The 15,734-nt window shown below is 48.4% G+C and overlaps 1 pseudogene; it reads left to right on the top strand.

Moving 5' to 3' along the window:
- Positions 1-7,750: 7,750 nt before the first annotated feature.
- LOC122462685 lies at positions 7,751-12,459 on the top strand (annotated as a pseudogene).
- Positions 12,460-15,734: the final 3,275 nt, after the last annotated feature.

Genomic DNA, 15,734 nt, shown 5'->3' with positions numbered 1-15,734 from the left:
CATGCATCCTGAAAATCGCCCCAACATGTGGTACATAATTTATAGCCAGCCCCTGGGGTCAATTGAAAGGTTTCACTTTGGCGGTGGCGATTTTTAAATTTTATTTTTACTCGAATTTCACTCCAATATCCAAATGAAAAGCTGTTTCTAGAACCAGGGGGAAAAAAACAGATTCTTTTTGGTTTGAAAATGTCAAAACAACTTCAAAGCTTTTTTCGGTTGAAAAATTCATCGAAACTGTCCTTTCTCAGCCCAAAGGTTTGGTTTCAATGAATGGACGTTCGTCTGTTTAAAAAAAAAAAAAATTGGTCAAAATTCCTGACCAGAACATGGATGGGCAGATGGGTCACCTGGGGAGGGGGCGGAATCTCCTTCCTTAGAGGTTTTTAAGGTCAGGCTTGACAAAGCCCTGGCTGGGATGATTTAGTGGGGGATTGGTCTTGCTTTGAGCAGGGGGTTGGACCAGATGACCTCCTGAGGTCTCTTCCAACCCTTATCTTCTATGATTGTGTGTGTGTGTGTGTGTGTGTTGTGGGAGGGTGTATTTTGTGTGGTGCAGGGTATGCTGAGTGTATTTTGTAAGGGGTGGGGAGGGTGTGTGGACGGTTGCTGTGTTTTGAACCTAATGGGTGTGTGTAAACCAGTGTAGTTAATCCACACTTTGAATGCACGCACATGAGTTAGGCCATGCTTACAGGGCGGGGGACTCTATCCTGGGAAGCAGTGTTGCTGAAAATGAGTTGGTGTCCTGGTGGAGAATCAGTCATTTACTCCCAGTGCGACACTGTGACCAAAAGGGTTAATGTGAGCTTTGGAAGAATGACTGGGAACCTCGCGGAGGAGCGAGGAGGTTATTATATCTCTGTATTGGTCACTGGTGGAATCCTGTGTCCAGATCAGGAGCCCACAATTCGAGAAGGAGGTTAATAAATTGGAGAGGGTTGAGAGATGAGCGTGAGAATGATTAAAGAACTGGGGAAAATGCCTTACAGTGGTAGACGTACGGTGCTCAATCTATTTGGCTTAACAAAGAGAAGGTCTGGGAGTGACTTGATCCTATCTATAGGTACCTATGTGGGGAGCAGAAATTTTATAATAATCTAGCCGAGAAGGTCTAACAAGATCCCATGGCTGGAAGCTGGTGAAATTCAGTGAGAGCAAACGAAGCGTTGGAACAACTTACCAGGGGTCATGGTAGATTGGCCAGCAATGGCTTTTTAAATCAATATTGATATGTTGCTCTATTTCAAATAGCAATTAATTCAGGGTGGTTCTCTGGCCTGTGTGATACGGGAGGACCAACGAGGTGATAACAATGGTCCCTTCCGGCTTTATACTCTAGGCGCCCGGAGCCATCTCTGTGCAGAGGTTCAAGAAAGAACTAGAGAAGTGCATGGAGGACAGGTCCATCAGTGGCTACTAGCCAGGCTGGGCAGGGATGGGGTCCCTGGCCTCTGTTTGCCAGACGCTGGGAATGGGTGACAGGGGACGGGTCACTGGATGAGTCCCTGCTCTGTTCATTCCCTCTGGGGCACCTGGCACCGGCCACTGTCGGGAGACAGGACACTGGGCTCGATGGGCCCTTGGTCTGACCCAGTCTGGCCGTTCTTATGTTCTCTGACTTCTCCTTAATGCACCCCTGCTAAGACGCAGCCTCTCCTGTCCCCTGCCAGACCCCGCTGCCCCCCAGGTCGGCGACGCCCCCTAGCGCCGGAGACGTGAGTTCCCCGCGGCCCGGCTTTGCCGCGCCGTCTCCCCAGGCCGGGCGGAGCTGGAAGGAGAATTTCCAATACCGGGACCGGTGCCTGTCTCTCTCCGGGCTGCAGCGGGTGGAGGCCTCGCTGGCGGAGCTGGGCCGGGCGCTCGCCCAGGAGGAGGCGCTGCAGAGGGGGGTCCAGGCCGGGCGCCGGGGCAGCTGAGAATAAAGAGCAGGATATCACGCGGATGGCCCTGGCGTGTCTGTCTTGCTGGGAGGGGGCAATTGGAGCAGGGAGGGGGAGTGAGGGAAAGGGCTGAGGGGGGTGCCCTGGAATGGGTGGGGAGCAGAGATTGGGGGGGTACTTTGGATGTGGTGGGAGCTGGGTGGGAGGGGCAGGAAGTGGACAGGGCAGTAGGAAGCGGGTGGCAGAGTGGGGAGGGCAGCTGATTCTGAGGGGGGGCATGTTCTGGACGCAGTGGGGGGTGGATGGGGGGAGGGGAGATGAGGGGGTGCTCCAGAAAGGAGGGGGGTTGAGATTGGGCAGCGGGGGACACCTGAAAGTAGGGAGGGAATGGGGCAGTGGGGATGGGCACAGGGATCGGGGTGGGGGGTGCAGGGGGTATGCAGTGGGGGGGGACCAGAGATCTGTGTGCGGGAGGGGAGTAGGGATCTGTGCTGGGTGGGGAGCAGGCAGGGGAGCCCACACCCCCCGGCCCCCCAGGCTGAGTGCAGTGTGACAGCCCCCTGGCCAGCCCTGAGGTCACAATCACCCCAGGGGCTGTGCCGCGTGGGGGGCGGGGCGGGTCAGGCAGGGAGGGGACCCTGCCATGGGGAACGTGGTCTCTTTGAGGAGGTCGCGGAAGGAGGGAGCGCGGGGGCTGGGGCTGCTGAGCCGCTGGTGGAGGGGCCAGGGGGCGGTGAGTGAGATGGTGGGGCCCAACCCCCCCCCCGGGTGTTTCCGCCCCCCGAGCCCTCTGTAACCCAACCCCCCCCTTCTCTTCCAGCCCCGAGAGGTGCTGCTCAGCTCCCCGGAGACCTCGCCCGGGGGGGCGGCCCCGGCTCGGAGACGCTGGCGCCGCAAGCCCAGACCCCTGCCTGCCCCCTCCTCCTCGTTGTGGGTGGCCGGAGACGGAGGCGCGTGGGAGGAGAATTACCGCTACCACCGGCTGGCGGGCAGCCTGGTGTCCTCCGCAGAGCCCATGGAGGAGTACCGGCCACTCCTCCACCAGGAGGCGCCGAGGGGCCAGGCCCAGGGGCCCCCGCTGCCTCTCCGGTACCTGGCCTATGCCCAGATGTTGGGTGAGGGGCACTTCATGCTCCATCTCCCACCAGAGCGCCTCGGGCACTGGCGAGAGGAATAAGAGCGCTGGAGGGCGAGGGCCCGGTTGAGGCGCCCTCTCCATGGTATCTCTGGGAGAGCTGGGTTGCTGTGGGTCACCGGCAGTTGTGGGAGGAAACAATCCGTTTTGGGTCACACTAAATGTTTGAGTCCCGGCCTTTTTTTAGTGTTCTCCGGTTTCTGATGACAACAACAAAGACTTTTTGAGGAAACTTTCAGAGAAAGTTTTCCATTCATCACCCCTTCTCCCTCTGCAGTTTTGCATTGGGGAAAAGTTAGGGCAAAAAACCTTGAAGCCATCCCTGCCCCCTGGGTATCTGGGAGGTGTAACTTTCAGTGCGGCTGAGGGAATGGCTTTCTTCAGAAACTCCCCTGTGGACACTAAGCAGAGCCAGCTGCGCACTGAGTTGATAGCCTCATTGCTCCCATCACTTTACTTTTAAGCCACACAACAGCACGTGCTAGGTCTAGGGAAATTGCAGAAGCCTGTTCGGACCTTCTGCAAGTGGCAATTCAGCTTCCTGGGTCAGCAGTAGGAGCTGAAGCCACAATCTCTGGCGTCACTATGTCTTCCCTCTACTACTAGGGTGAAAGCCCAAGACATGGTGTATTCAAAAGGACTTAACCCGATTCTCCTAAATTCCTTTGAAAATTAATAGGAGTCTGAATCAAAACCCCATTGAAATCAGTGGAAAGATGCCAGTTGACTTCAGTTGGCTTCGGATCAAGCTCTAGTTCTCAGCAGCATAAGCAGTAGTAGGCTATTATCCTTGGCAGTCCTCCAGGTTCTCCCAGCGGGCTACCTCCGTTTTTGGGTATATGAGACACTTTGCATCATACAGAACACACACACTTTCAGAGATTCGAAAGCCAGAAAGGAGCAGTGCGACCATGTGGTCTGACCTCCTGCATAGCACAGGACTTCCCTAAATTCATGCTTGCTTCGAGTTCAATCGCAGCTATTGGACTTGAACATATCGCTTAGAAAAACAGCCAGTCTTGATTTCCAGTGATGGCGCATCCACCACAGCCCTTGGCAAGTCGCACCAGTGGTTCGTTACCCCCTACTTGTATTAGGAAAGGTCAAAATACAAACATTTTGAGGTTATCAGCATGACAGCTTTCAACTGATCCTAACTAAATTGTTTTTCCAATTTCTCAGTTCATGAAAAAAATTGAGATTTCAACTTTTTTCATCATTTCAATTTGGAATATGAAATCTCAAAAATTCTTGAGGGATGGGAAAATTCTTCCCTCCCAGGCCCACTCAGGAGACTGGTTTCTGGTGTGTTGGGCTGGGCTCCTTGGGAAACCACCTGATGTGCTGAGATACCCCTGAGTCTACCTATGTGGTTCTCAAACTATTGTACTGGTGACCCCTTTCACACAGCAAGCCTCTGAGTGCGACCCCCTTATAAATTAAAAACATTTGTTTATATACTTAACACCATTATAAATGCTGGAGGCAAAGCAGGGTTGGGAATGGAGGCTGACCGCTCACAACCCCCCATGTAGTAACCTCGCGACGCCCTGAGGGGTCCTGACCCCCACTTTGAGAACCCCTGGTCTACCTGTTCTGCCAGCCTGGGCCCCCTTTAACCTGTCTTGCTGAGCCAGGCTCCTAAAACCTCCTCGAACACACGCACAGGCAGGGCCACGCCCAGCCGCAGATCAGCCCTGGGAAGACTCAGCTTAAGGGACTTGCTCCAGCACTCAGAGGCTTGCTGAGTCATTCTTGGCTGAAAAGCAGCTGCCTCCTGGCAGCTCAAGTTTAAGCAAAAATTATCTGTGGGAGCAAGTGCAGAAAAGAGCCAGAGAAATGATTCTAGGCTGGAGGAAATGCCTTACACAGAGAGAGCGAAACAGCTGAATTTCTTTATCTTATCGAAACGATTAAGGATGACTTGTTTATGGTGTACCAGTACCTTCACGTGGAGAACAGACCTGCTCCCAAAGGGCTCCCTAATCTAGTGAAGAATGACAGAGCGAGAGATGAGCTGAGCTGAAGCCAGACAAATTCAAATTAGAAATAAGATACCAATTTTGCAGTAGCGAGGGTGACTAACAGTTGGAATAAACTACTAAGAGAAGGGGTGAATCCTCACTCTCCTGAGGTCCTCTAGTCAAGCCTGGACACCTTTCTGGAAGATATGCTTTAGTCAGACACAAGTAATTGGGCTCAATACAGGGATAACTGGATGAAATTTAATGGTCTGATATACAGGAGGTCAGACTGGGTCTAATAGTCCATTCTGGTCCTAAGCTGTATGAAACCATACACTTTTGCATGATGTCCCAATGGGGGCAGAGTTAAGGTTATTTGGGTGCCTTAATATGTCCAGATTTCTCCCAAGTTTAACCTCACCCTGAGTTCTCATCACAAATATCCCTCTCTCCTTGCAGAGCTTGCTTCATGCCTAATGCCACCTCTTTTGTCCAGGAGTTCATCCTGATAGGTTTCCCCACAACCCCCAACCTCTCCAGCTCCTCTTCGTCTGTCGGGTCCTGGCCAGCTGTCTGCTGATGCTTTACGGGAATGGGGTCATCACTGGCATCACCCTCTCTGACCACTGGCTCCGCAGCCCCATGAACTTCTTCCTGCACAACTTCTCCTTTGTGGAGATTTGGTTCCCCTTAGTCACGGTGTCCAAGCTCCTGGCTGGGTTCTTCCTAGGCCGCCAGACCATGTCCTTCGCAGGCTGCATGGCTCAGTGCTACTTCTACTTCCTCCTGGGGGCGGCCGATTTCCTGCTGTTGGGGGTCATGTCCTTCGACCGCTACCAAGCCATCTGCAACCCGCTGCACTCCCCGGTGCTCATGACCGTGCATTTCTGCCTGAAGCTGGTGTGCAGCTCATGGGCTGCCGCTTTCGCTACCATCCTGGGTCCACTCATCCTGGTGACCCGTCTGCCCTACTGCAGCCCCAGCATCCTCAACAACTTCCTCTGTGCCCGGACACTCCTGGTGGGTCCGGCTTGCTCCAAGACTGAGCAGGTGGAAGCCTTCAACTTGGTGCTGGCCGCGGGGCTGATCCTGAGCTCCCTGGTTCTGATGGGCATTTCCTACAGCGACATCACGTTGGCCGTGCTGTGCATCCCTTCCTCGTGGGGCCATCATAGGACTTTCTCCACCTGCGCCTCCCACATGGTGGTGATCACCATCGTCTATGGGAGCCGCATCTTCATGCATGTCGGGACTAGCCACGCCTTCCCTGAGTGGGTGGACAAGGCGCTGGCTCTGATGACCAGCATTGTGGTCCCGTCGGTCAACCTCTTCATGTAAACCTTGCGCAATGAGAAGGTCAAGGAGGTCCTGAGAGATGCGGTGTGAAGGAGTGGGCCCTTTCCCACCAAGGGGGAAGCTGGGAGAGTGGGGGGACAAGGGCTTGGAGTTTAAAGCAGGATGGGGTCGGAGGAGTGGGGCAGATGCTGCAGCTGTGGGGGGAAGGAGGGGAAATCTGAACAGGAGTCACAATGCTTGGGTGCTATGCCCACCTCTGGTAGAGGAGTGGGGACCAGTGTGTGTTACCTTCAGGATGCCTGGGTTCTGTCCCCAGCTCTGAGAGGGGAGTGGGGTCTCAGGGGTTAGAGCAGGGGGGCTGGGAGCCAGGACTCCTGAGTTCTCTCCTGGCTCTGGAAGGGGAGTGAGGTCTAGTGGTTAGAGGTGGGGAGGAGGAGGAGTCTGGGTGCCAGGACTCCTGGGTTCTATTCCCAGCTCTGGGAGGGGGCAGTAAGGTATCTGTGAGCCCGATCCCCAGGTGGTGTAAATGAGCACCGCTTTCTTGGCTTCCGTGGAGCTATGCTGATTTACCCCAGCTGGAGATCTGACTTTCAGGGTGAAATTTCCCACAGGGGACCCGAATGGCCATTGCAGTGTAAGTCACCTCACTGCACTGGCATTGCAGGGCGGGTGCAATGCTGAATGTCACCCCCCCTTCCCCCAAGGATTCAAATGCTACATTCCCATTACTTTGAATGAATGTTGAGTGTCCCTCGGGTACCCTCAAAATCTAGGCCTGGCTTGATATTCTATTGAGTCTCTTGCTGCTTTTAACCATACACCAGTTACTTCATCACACATCAAATTAGCATTAAAATGTTTAATTAAAAATACATTTGACACAATATGGCCTTTTCATTTTTTATTATTTGGGGGGAACATCTGGATTTTCCCACTGTTTCACTTTTCAATTTAATTTTTTTTTAAATTCTTTTAATTTTTTTATTGCTTTTAGTAGTTGTTCGATGACTTTTGGGGCTTATATGTTTTCAGTATTTTTAAAAATCGCTGTTCCTGTTAATGTAGAACCATAGAGAGGTTTGATTTTTTGGTATTGCTTTTTGATTAGTTTGCTCTTTTGTTGGGTGTCTGGTTTAATTTAATATTCAGTTTTTATTTTTTCATTTTCTTTTGTGCGTGTTTTGATTTCAATTTTCATTTCTATTTATGCTTTGTTTTCTTGTGTTCAGTTTGGTTGCTCATTTTAACAACATGGTCAGATTTTTCATAATTAAAAAAGAAGAAATTAGTGAGGGTCTTTTGACATCCCAAATTTTGTCTTTGAAAACGACTCAATTTTCAAATGGAGAAAAATGTCAGATATTCACAGGAAAGGTTTCAAACCCCCAAATCAATCAGTTTCAAAACTCCACAGAACGCAGTTGTCTGCTGTAAGAGTTAAACTCTGTTTTAACCTCTTTTTTTAACCTCAACCTTTTATGCTTTTCTCTTTTATTTTTGGAATAAACAGGTAATCCTTCTAGGCATCTAAATGTGTCCTTAAACACCTAAACACCTTTAAAAAGCTGGCCCTTCTTTACCCCCCTTTCCTGAATCTGTTTCAAATAAAACAAACAGGTGAAATATTTGAAAGGTTAATGCATAGAAAAGAAACCCAAAAGAGAAGCTGCCTGGTTCTCTTTGTTATCCTGGGGTGCCTCCTTGTGGCTACACTTAAAATAACTTCTCCCCACTTTAAAAAAATCCTTTTCCTACTTCGGTAAACACTGTTATTTCTTTGCACGCTGTGTCGGTTGGTTAATTTGAGGGTCTCATCACATTTTACATCCTGGTTCATTTCTGTGAGAACAGAGCTGTTGAGAGAATTCTGGGAATGCCGCAGACTGGAATAAGTCTGTCTTAAAAAACAAAAAATCAAGGCTGGAAAAAATGTCTGAAAATGAGGGATTTAGGGAACTCAGTCTGTTTAGTTTATCAAAAAGAAGATCGAGAGATGACCTGTTGACTCTTGGGAAGAAAATACCAGGTACTAAAGGGCTCCTGAATCTATTAGCAAAAGACATAACAAGAACCAGTCTAAGAAGTTAAAGCCAGCCACATTTAAACCAGAAATAAGCCACAACTTTTTCATGGAGAAGGTGATGTCACAACTGGAACAAACGACCAAGAGAAGTAGCGGATTCTTGGGTCTGTGATAAATCTGTGATTCTGTTCATGGAAGAACCCATTGCAATAGTCATCCATTGAGGCAAAATCCAGGCCTGCTTTGATCCACACAAGAGAATAATGGTGCCAACCAAGGGAGTGGCTCCTTTTACATCCAGGTTCAATTCCCAGTACAGCTTGTCAGAAAATAAAGTGGGTTTTTTTCATGCAGAAAATGTCAATGGAAACAAAACAGAAAGTGTGACCTTTTCAACAAAAATCGAAAGTGTTGGCCAACGTTTTTGGTTTACTGGGGAAACTAGAAAAATTTCCAGTGAGCCCACACATTTTTCATGAAAACTTTTGTTTTAATCAAGAAGCCAATTTTCTATCCAAAAAATTGACAAGGAAAGTCTGGACGAGCTTTCACCCCTCATTGAGCAGGGCGCCATGAGGAGGGCTGGTAATACATGTGTTGTCTATTGTCAGATTTTTTCTAGTCAATACTCAGAGTCTGGGATTTGATGGGATTTGGGCATCTCAGCTCCCTTTAGGCACCTTTGAAAATCTCTGCCTTTCCGAGATGCTCAAGGCCTCTTTAGGTTTGACATTAGCGCTGGGTGGGGACTGGAGTTCTGTTTCACAAAACACCCCGTGGTTCTGAATTTCTTTCCATTCTGAAATGGAATAAAAACAAATTTCAAATTTGCCCATGTCACAGTTTAAAAATATATATATATTTGGGTCAGTCAAGATATTTAATTCTGATTCTGGCCTTTCAAAAAAAATGTTTTTTAAATTTAAAACAATAGTCCTTTCAAAATGAAATTCAGTTGAAATGCTCTGTTTAAATGGGATGTAACAAGATTAACAAAATGCTTCCTTTAATGTTGCTGAAAATGTAATTTCATATAAATCAACATTGTTTTTGAGCCACTTTTATTTCCGCAAAAGAGGACATTTTTCCTGAAAATTGTTTGGTTTAAAAATTTCCCCCGACACACGGCAGACAATACTCCATGTGTCGTTCGCTCCAGCCCTGGAGTTTCTCCTGAGCCACATACCCAGATAGATAGACATGCTCATGAGTGCTTCAGTGGCATGAGATTTTAGATGCTCAATTCTCATTCAAATGCCCTCCAACTGCCATGAAAATAAATAGGCATTTGGGTATCTGAATCCCAGAGGCAAACTCAGAAATCCCAGCACCTATCCCCTCTTCATCTGACAGACATGGGGTGAAAAGACCAAGAAAGACTTTCTCATTGATATATCAGCATATTTTGGTACTTCCCTGCGGTTACCAGCAATTATTGGTGTGTGTGATCCTGTGGGCTGTTCTCCAGAACTCTGGCCTAGTGATTCCAGACTAGCAATGCGCTTCCAAATTGCTTCCCCGGAGAAGACAGAATGGATTAGGCCGGGGATAGAAGCTAACAGCTGCATTGGTGGAAGCAGAGAGAGGTCTCCGTGACTCACCTTCAGTAGCAGTATCCTCACGCAGGACTATGTCACTGAGAGCCACAGCAATACACAGAGAGAGACGGAGGAGGCTCCAGCGGACTAGAGGAGATCCCTGTATGTGGCTGGATGGACAGACAGACAGACAGGTGCTGCGGCGAGAAGGGTGGCTAGATAGAGAATGGGGAGGAAAGGGTGCTTTGGAGGGAGGGGAAGAGGAAAGGTCTGGATGGATAGACGGAGAGATGATATTTTTGATGCATTTTCCTCAGAAGCTGTGGAACACAACGTGTTTCTACAGCCCTTACCGATCTGAGTCATGGCCCAGTCCTGCAGAGAGGGGGACGCCGAGTTCTGTTACCTTTGGCCTTCTGCACTGTGAGTATGTGACTCTTTCCGCGTATTACTCGTTGCTTTGTAACTCGGTTGTTTGTAACCCCTGCATTTGAACCCAGATATTGAACCTCCCCCCCAAACTTTTTGGTGAAGTGGGAGCATGGTCTAGTGGTCTCATAGCAGAGGCGATCCAGGGGGTGGATTCCGCATCACGGAAAGGGAATGCGTCTTGAGTAAACCAATGACATTCCTGTGCATTTACATCAGCGGGACTGCCAGGAAAAGGACAGATGGGCCAGTAGTCAGGTTCAATCTCCTGTTGCAGAACAAATTTCCCATGTAACCTTGGGTGAGTCACTTAGCCTCTCTGTGCCTCAGTTGCCCATCTGTAAAATGTGCACAATAATTTCAGTTGTCTGATGGGAAAGCCAAAATTTTCAGGCAAGCACAACTTTCCTGTGAATGAAGTGTTTCGTTTAAAACCTATTTTTCTAATGGAAATACGTTTCAGTGGAAAAAACTGAACCAGCCCAAATCCCTACCTGACTAATGAGGGAAGATGGATGGGTGGATAACTAACAGAGTGATGGGCATGTATGGTGTTAATAGACAAGAGTATGTATTGGGTTAGATAGCAACATATAGTGAAGAGAGAAAGATGGGGCAGAAGGGAGGCTCTCCATGGTGATCGATATTGTGGTTGGGAGATAGCTAGGAATATCCTGTTATGGGGGAAAGCGAGGGACCTGGGGTATGTTTATGTAGACAGATTCCCAGGAGGGAGGGAGGGAGGGAACAGACTGATAGAGGGGCACGTATGAAGCTGGAGAGATAGATAGGTTTGATGGCTATGCAGTACTGATATATAGAGGCAGGTACGGATCCGAGAGAGAAGGGTGTGTATAGGAGGCATGTAATAGGATAAATGGAGAAGAGGAACATGATCACGGGAGAGAAAGGAAGGCTGTACGTGGGACTGGCACGTACCAGGATAGATGGTGAAGAGGGAAGCTAGATACGTAGCACCATGCATGGCTGTATGAGACAGCTCCTTATATGTGTCTCATTGATACCATGCTTTTCGGAGGCTATGTCTGTCCTGCAAGCTCGGGGTGTGATTCCCGTGCTCAGGGAAACGCAATGGCTCTAGTTCTCCCTGAGCTTGGGTCAGTATGAGTAGAACTGTAGCCGCATAGCACAGGGTGAGCTGGGCTGAGTTCAAATCCTCCAGAAAGTGGTGGGTACGCACCTGATACGGCTCAGCCATGCCACGGCTAGGACCATGGGTTTGCTATTTATCCTCATGCTAGATTATGAGCACACGAGCCGGGGAGCCACAGTCCTAGCTCATAGTGTAGACATAGCCTTCCAGTGCCCTGTCTCCTCGTGCCCCACAGGTGAGCCCGTAGCACGGCCGCAGGGGAGATGGACCGAGTTCCTCCTGCTGGGTTTCCCGATGGGGCAGGAGGTGGAGATCCTGCTCTCCGTGGTGCTGCTGTCCATGTACCTCCTGACCTTGACTGGGAACATGGTGATCCTGGGTGTTGTGCCCTCCTCACAACTTCCCCTGCAACTTCTCCAGGCTGGACACATCCTCTTCACCTCTGTCATCACCCTGCAGCTGCTCAGCAGCTCCTGTCAGGGGATAAATCCACGTCCTTCGCCGGCTGCGTGGCTCGGTGCTACTTCTTCTCCTTCCTGCGCACAGTGGAGTTCTTCCTCTTGACCTGCATGACGTACGACCCATGTGCTGCCATCTGCAACCCGCTGCACTAACCCCTCCTCATGAATGGCCGCGTCTGTGTCCAGGTGATGCCGGCCTGTTGGCTGGGGGGGTCCCAACCATCATGATCTCAAGGTTGCCCTCTTGCCGTTCCAATGGCATTGACCATTTGTCTGTGATTCTGACCCCGTGGTGGAGCTCTCCTGCACTGACACACGACTGGTTGAGCTGAGGGACTTCATACTGTCGTCTGTGGTCATCCTTGGCTCCTTCATCCTAATGATCGTCTCTTACACCTACATCATCCCTGCCATTCTGCGCATCCCCAGCACCATGGGTTGGAAGAGAGCCTTCATCACCTGCACCGCCCACCTGACCGTCATTTCAATATCCTGCAGCATGGCCATTTTCATCTATGTCACTGTGACGCAGCAGGGAGGGGGGAGTGTTGACCTGAGAATGTGGCAGGGGAGTTTCACTGGGGCTGGGAGACCTGAGAGCCTGTAACCTGAGCTAGGAGGGGACGGGGGAGGTAACACCTCTGCCTGGGAATGTGGACAGAGGCTGCGGGAGAGAGCCTGCTGGGGGAGGGGGGTTAATTTCAGTTTGGGGATGGGTGGAGGAACGCAGAGAACCCCAGGGCTGGGGTCTAAGCTCCCTGCTCCCCCAGAAGGACTTGACTGAGGGGTCCTGTTGTACCCACAAGCTCTGTTTTGGACTGTGTTCCTGTTGTCCAATAAACCTTCTGTTTTACTGGCTGGCTGAGAGTCACAGTGAATCCCAGGAAGAGGGGTGCAGGCCCTGGAGTCCCCCACACTCCGTGACAGTCACCCCTTCACAGAAGGAGATCCTGGGTTTACAAAAAGCACCTGCTGTGATATCAACCATTGTGTGTCCATTTCTGAACCCCCTTATCTTCACGGTAAGGACTGACACTGTCAAGGAAGCCTTGAAACAGTCTCTGAGGCAGTGTTGGCAGGTTGTTGTTGAAAGGTTTGGGGAATTTCAACAAAGCAGAGCAGTTGTTGCTGAGAAATTTCAAGGGAAATTTTGGACTTCTTCTCTTAACCCAGCCGGACCTTCGCAGTTATAAACCTATGTGATAAACCTAATGTTAAGAGAAAGCTATTCCTAGGGTCCCAGTGCTGTTGGGTGGAGGCAATTTAAACAATTCATGCTTGGAGATTAATTTTTCCTTTCAATGGAAATTTCATGGGAAAAATTTTAAATTTTCTTTGGAAGTTGTTTAATGAAAACCTAATACATTTTGGGATTTTAGCCACTGAAAGTTCACATTTTCAGTTTAATAAACAAACTAAATAAATAAACAAATTAATTTTCATTGGACAAAACCCAGAACATTTTCAGTTTATGGCTTTCCAAAAATCCCCCAAAATGTTTGATGAAAGTTAGGGTTGGGTTATTTTTTGGGAGGTTTGTCAAATAATTTCATGGGGGAAAACATGATTTGCTGATCAGCTCTGCAGTTAGAATTACAAGCTAGACAAATTCAAGCTATTGATATGGGCTTCTAACTCTTAACACTGAGTGAAATTTCAAATTTTGTCAGCATTTTGGGGATGTTTTTTCCCTTTGAAAAGCTGAAATCTGTTCAGGATTCAAACTGATTCCAATACTCCTTTGCTCTTCATTTGGCAAAATCCCACATCATTTTAACTTCCAGGTTTTTTTCTTTTCCCACAAATAAACCAAAAGTTTTGACAGAAATGGGGGAATAAAGATCCCCTCAAAATTTGAGGCCTTATGTGTGTGTGTGTGTGGGGGGGGGGTTGGGGGCTTGATAATGGGTGGGGGAGCATCCAGGCTTGATAAAGTCAAATTAGAAATGTAGTGAAAATTTTTAACCATCAGGGTAAACAAGCTATTGGAACAACTTGAACAGGGAAGTGGTGGGTTCTCCGTTACTTGAATCCTTTTAACTGAGACTGACTAGCTTTCTAAAACGAAACTGCCAGAGGATGTACCTCAAGTCACGAAGTTAGCAAGATTCAAAGCAGATTTGAACATTTTCATGGTTAACAAGAAAACCTGGATTTGTGCTGGAAATGGCCCAACTTGATTATCATACACATTGTAAGGAGAATGATCACTTTGGATAAGCTATTACCAGCAGGAGAGTGGGGTGGGAGGAGGTATTTTTTCATGCTTTGTGTGTATATAAAAAGATCTTCTACACTTTCCACAGTATGCATCCGATGAAGTGAGCTGTAGCTCACGAAAGCTCATGCTCAAATAAATTGGTTAGTCTCTAAGGTGCCACAAGTCCTCCTTTTCTTTTTGCGAATACAGACTAACACGGCTGTTACTCTGAAACAAGAATACCCTGGCTCAATACTAGGAACGTTTATTTACAGGGATTTTAAACTTCCTACTACAGTAGAACCTCAGAGCTACAAACACCAGAGCTATGAACTGACTGGTCAACCCCACGTCTCGTTTGGAACCGGAAGTATGCTACCAGGCAGCAACAGAGCCACCCCCCTCCCACCCCCCACCGAAAAAAGGCAAATACAGTACAGTATTGTGTTTAAATGTAAATTACTAAAAAAAGGGGGGGGGTTAAAAAAAGATCTGACAAGGGAAGGAAACTGGGTCTGGGCTTGTTTCATTTACATTAAGACGGTTAAAAGCAGCATTTTTCTTCTGCAGAGCGAAGTTTCAGAGCTGTATCCAGTCACTGTGCAAGAGTAAGTCAGAGAGAGACTCCACCTCTTCTTTTGGTAGTTTTTTCTAATGTTAAAGATAGAGGCCATAATTCTCATTTGCATTTGTTTGGCTTCAGCTTCCAGCCCTTGGTTCTTCTTCTGCCTTTCTCCACTCGATTCAAAAGCACGCTGCCATCTGGTATTTTCTCTCCATGAACGTACCTGTATATCATGAACAAGCCAACTCCCAATCTTCCTTGTAATAAATTCAATAGATTGACTCTCTTATGTCACATTATAAGGCATCTACCAATTTATAAGATCTACTCTACAAGGCTGGTATTGTCTTTTGTGTAAGGTACAATGGCCTGTGAAATGGGGTGCTGATCTCCATTGGGGTCTTTCAGCATTGCTACAACAATACAAGGTGTGGTTGGAAGCAGACCAGGGTAGGGTAGTGGAGGCCAGGTAACCAATAGAACAGGATACGCCCATTTCTTCGCAACTCAGTAGAAGTGATAATCCAGGAAGGCCTCTCACCAAAAGCAAGCAGAACTAGACTCTATGAATATCCATTTAATTCTCCTGTTGATTGGGTGTCTATATAGTGACCAGAATAGTAGGTGTTGACTGGCTTCCTTTTCCAGAGGAAGTTGTCCTGGATATGTTGGTTCCAAAGTGCAGCATCTTACATACCACTCATGACCCACCTAAGCCCATGGTAAGGTTGGAATGAAACCAAAGATATTCACTTTACTCTTGTATCTTTTGATTTTGATTTTTTCAGGCTCGATTTGGATGCTTAAAAAACACCTTGTCACAAGCATCCTTCAGGGCCTGTTTGACTTGTTCGTTCCTGAGAGTATAGATGTAGGGATTAAACAGCTGGGTAACAACTTCGTAAAGAAAGGGCACAACTTTGTCAAAGTCCCACCTGCCGCACTGACCTGGTTGGAGGTACCTGAAGATGGAGCTACTGTACAATATCAGTTGTGACAAAGTTCATCCTCTACCTTGGTGGGTCTTGCGCTTATTGGCAGATTTGCTCACCTCAGAGATTTACAGAAGCCCTCAGTTTCGCCGTTTTCATGAACCCATAGACTAGGTCAACTCCTCCTGTGTCTG

The sequence above is a fragment of the Chelonia mydas genome, chromosome 13 (assembly GCF_015237465.2).
Source record: "Chelonia mydas isolate rCheMyd1 chromosome 13, rCheMyd1.pri.v2, whole genome shotgun sequence".
Lineage (NCBI taxonomy): Eukaryota > Metazoa > Chordata > Testudines > Cheloniidae > Chelonia > Chelonia mydas.
Note: the sequence above shows the minus strand (reverse complement) of the source record. Positions and strands in the feature narration are given on the sequence as shown.